Consider the following 5,000-nt stretch of genomic DNA (forward strand, 5'->3'; position numbering starts at 1 on the left):
GGTTCGTTTTTCTTTTCCGGGCTCTTTTCTTTACTTGTTATATTCTATCTTTGACATTTCTGACGCAATGAAGCAACTCTCGTGGAAATGTTTGTTTCTTCTCTGTCTCTCGTTTATTAATTTTTCTCTCACTTTTTTTTATTCCTTGTATTTTATCTTTGAACTTTGTACGCATAGGAATATTTCGCCTAGACGTGCCTTCATTTTTTTTTTTTTAGAAATATCGCACTGTTTAATTTGGCCCTCCTTTTTCCGTGGCAACTAAAATTGTAATGCAAATCGGTACGTCAAAATTCTTCCAAAGAAGTCGATTTTCAGAGGAAAATAAAAAGTATTAAAAAATAACTATATATATATATATATATATATATATATATATATATATATATATATATATATATATATATATATAATATAAATATCAATAAATACATCCTCGAGCTAAATAGCGTTCCGCATACCTCCTTCTCCGCCGCAAGAGAAATAATCGCCCGTAACGAAAATATCTCGAGAATTCTCCAAAACCGCACTCTGGTAATGTCATTTCATGTTATCACAGGGAGATCTCCACCGTTAGTATTAACCTAGGAAGGGCTGGTTGAAGCCAAGCAAATCCTGGTTTCAACTATCAATCATCAGAACTCTGAGAGTACTCCAATGGAAGGCAATCAGTCATGAGAGCTCTCCAGTCTGATAAGCTGACAGGTATCGGGGACAGGATAGAGATAACGGGGTTGGGTAGGTGGGAAGGTGTCATACCAAACAGATCATTAAATATCATGGAATACAATGACGTGGATTTTAAAGTAGTCATTGTGGATTTTAAAGTAAACAAAATAAAACTCACTTCATGGAAAGTTGTTAGAAGAGATAATAAAGAAACCGTTTTGAATGATGTTAAAAAAAACACCAAAAGGAATTAACAACAACATCGATTTAAAGCCAATGTAAGATTAAAGTATAAAATTTTAAAAGATTAATGTTTGAAAAGCATGAATAAACCATAGAATTATTACGCACACCAGACAGAAGTTGCCCTTTTCATTTTTATTGATGAGAAATTTCAGTCTTGAACATTACGAAAAATAATCAGACCCATGTAGGCTAACCTTCATCCTCAGTGTGATATTAGAGCCAATTTTTCCTTACCAACACAACATATATTAACCTAAAGAAAAGAAATGATATAAACTTTCTTATAGTTTTATATGTATAACTGCGGCGCCATTTGCCCTTGCCAAATTCAAAGGTTCTGGAAATCGAGAGGGTATCATCTAGGAATGCCAACTCACGTAGAAGAGAGAAATCGCAGAAACCAATTATCCACAAAGAAAACTTTTCGAGTCATAATGGACGCTGGGGTCGTAACAGTTTTCATGACTAGAAATCTTCTCCGATGTGTAATATTTCAATTACGCGTCACGACATTTCTTATATGAGTCAAAGTGAAGGTTTCAAATCTCTTGTGCAGCCTTCGGCATCTTCAGGCCAAAATTCTTCACTCATTTAAACTTTATTAATTTATTATTTTATATGTTTTCTAATAACTGGTCTCCTCTTCAATATTTCATTTACCTTCTGTTACTTTCGAATGAACACCACATTCTTGGAAGCTTGAATTTCAAGTAAAGGTCCCTGTGGGTTTGTTCCATATAAATAGGATTAATCTTCTGAATAATAATAATAATAATAATAATAATAATAATAATAATAATAATAATAATAATAATAATAATAATAACGTGAGGAACTCTTTCATGACCTGTATCTTATTGGAAAAATCACAGAAAAATATATATGTATATATATACTGTAGTCATACATACATATATACACAGTATACTGTATATATATATATATATATATATATATATATATATATATATATATATGTATGTATATATAATATATATATATATATATATATATAGATATGTATTTGTGTGTAACTGTATATTATTTTGTCCGATGTGTATCTGGAGACCTAAAAAGCAAAGGCCCAAATCTACTTGATTATCCAATGGAACTCTACTTTGTGTAACAATCTTGAATCTCTTCCTAAATAAACAAACAAGTAACTGGTACAAAGAGACAGTTCTAGAAGCTGTGTCATAAATGACTAAAACCCTAAAATTTTCGCTAATACTTGTGCAAAATTATAATCAGCTGTGTTCCAGGAAAGATTTTAAAATAAAAAGCACTCATTAACTACAACTTTGACAGCAAAGTCCAAAAAAGTAGTACGGAAAATGACAGCAAACGCCGAAACAAACCGAAAAGAACAATACCTATGGAAGATAATAATAATAATAATAATAATAATAATAATAATAATAATAATAATAATAATAATAATAATAAAATGCCCATAATAATAATAATAACCATTAAAAAATAACAGTAATAATAACGATAAAATAATATTAGTAATAATAGTAACATTAATCATTATAATCCTGTGTAAAGGCAACTTATATACCCATAATACTGTGTGTAACACCGACAGGCTGCGGGTAATAAACTTCTCGTTTACAACTGCCATCTTCAAGCCCGGGATCAGCCTCTCTCCCGACTGGCCACTTATATAACCCACTGTAGGATGAATGTACCTTAGATCCGAGCTTCAAGATGGCATGCATCGTCCATCCGGTCTCGACCATACCTTATAATACCGTTATTTTTGACCGTACGAGGTATACTAGCTGACCAATAATAATAATCATAAATATTCAAATGGAATAAGAACACGAAAATAGATGGGGAAATCATACAAAAGTTTCAAGAAAAGCAGCGACCACCAAAAGGCAACAACCAGTGTTTTTAAGGAAAATTCAGCCCGGCATATGACACGATCTTTCCAAGACGTAACTATTTACGACTAAGAACAAAATGCTGAATAGTAAATGAATGCTATAGTTTCTGCAATTTTTGAAGCCTATGGAGAAGTCGGAAGCTGAAGTGAAGTCAACAGTATTTGCTCACTCTAGTTAAAGTTACTAGAGATCAGTATATACATAATTATCTTCCAATAAGATAAACTCAAACAATCAATCAATTTCTGCCTTATAAATAAAGCTATAACAATACGCAACATGTTCTACGCCAATGTATTTCAACAGAATAAGTTTTTTCATTACCTGAAGGAAAAAACAGAACTCGGAATGCAACTTTTGAATTTCTTATTTCACAACCACAACCACAACGAACAGGAATAAGAACACCAACAATAACGACAATAATACCAATAATAACAATTTTATCACAACGCAATCAGCAAACAACAAGAGCAAAGTTCAAAACGCAGCAACTCTCAAAAGCCGTTAAGGCTGTGATACATCAGCTCACCTGGCGTAACGACCCCTTTGATCTGGACGGAGGCCGGAAGACGCATAAACACAATCATTAGCACAGCTAGAGCTCTCGGAAGCAGAGCAACAACAATTGCATAATTTTAACAGAGCCATCAACTCGTAAACACCCCCTTGCGAAAATGACGCCCGATTCATGGTCGCGGGCGATCCATTTCTCAGTAAGACGAATTTGTAATATTGCAAAGATGAATTAGGCCTTATTTTATTGGGCAAAGTGCATTCTTATTCAAGAAAGAAATGTCATATCGACTTGCTGTTCTACATTAAAGCTGCAAATGTTCATTCAAAAAGGCTTATCGTTTATTTAGTATTCTTCATTTATCATCTGGGACATCTAGTCATTTTCCTGTCTGCCGTTTGAAGTCTGTTCATTTATGAAGGTTCAAGTTTCTTTACGCCGTATAGTTTTAATATATTTAAAGACAAAGACTTCTTATGTATAGCCTACGGACGACAGGAATTCAACATTATTTGCGGTTGTTAAACGCTCAAGATCATACTCTGAGGTCAAGGTCAAACAACAATTTAACCTTGGCAGTAACTTCAGTAATAAATGATAAGCAGACTTCTAACTTGACACGCACACTGCTGAGGCGATATGCAGAGCAGGATCTAGGTTATGCAAAGGTCAAAGGTAAATTATATATAAATTATATTTTAATATTGGCCATAACCTCATGAAGAACATAAAGGAAAGACTTCATAATATATGACAGTCATACTCATTTATGAAGCCCATGCGAAGAATGAGTCAAAGTCAAAGTGATTGGCCACCGTCGGAGGTATTGTGCTTCGCAATGGTATTTGTTCTAGAATGCATTGAGAACATTCATAATGATTTACCCTTCACAAATCAAAACAGACAAATACTTGGGCTGATTTGTAAATAATTTTTTGGGGGTGTGATTGAAATTTTAAAACTCATTTACCGATTTAGACTTAAACAATTACAGCCTTTCAAAGAGCTGTAATCACTTCAGGTAAAAATGAAAAAGGTATATTTTCTATCTTACATATAAATATGTATGGAGACTTCACCTCATAGAATCAAAGCCAAAAGAATGCCATAACCTCTTTAAGCAAAAACTGCAACGCACCATTCTTCAATTCTTAAAGAAAAAAAAAAACGGTAATGGAAAACATCATCGAGTGTATTTTGGAAAACCTTGAAGAACTTAAGAAACTCACAGAAAATAATGGCAAACAGAATCCACCCCGAAGTAAAATGAAAGAAAAAGTAAGTCCCATTTCAAATACGGAACGCTTCAATGGTCGTTGTCACCTTTATCTGAGCTGAGTATTGATCCTCTACGCCTTCCCAAACAAGTCTGGCCCCGGAGCCAGAAGTAACACTTATTGCGCCCTCCGTCGCCGCTCAAAACTGCGCGACGACGAGAGAAAACCGGTGAATGAAACGATCTGTGGGTCTGGAGATAAACGCTTCATCATTTGACAAGCTAAATTGCCTCCAGATCGGCAAAATAAACCATATCTAGCGCAGGCCGTGATCAGCACTTTATTGCCAGTACAATAAACGAGACTTGAAAGTTTAGCTTGAATGTAAAGATTTTAAAAACACTAGAAAGTGTTGAAGTGAGAAGAAATAAAAAGGGCTGGAAAGTAAGGAAG

This window comes from Macrobrachium rosenbergii, chromosome 17 (assembly GCF_040412425.1).
Source record: "Macrobrachium rosenbergii isolate ZJJX-2024 chromosome 17, ASM4041242v1, whole genome shotgun sequence".
Classification (NCBI taxonomy): Eukaryota; Metazoa; Arthropoda; class Malacostraca; order Decapoda; family Palaemonidae; genus Macrobrachium; species Macrobrachium rosenbergii.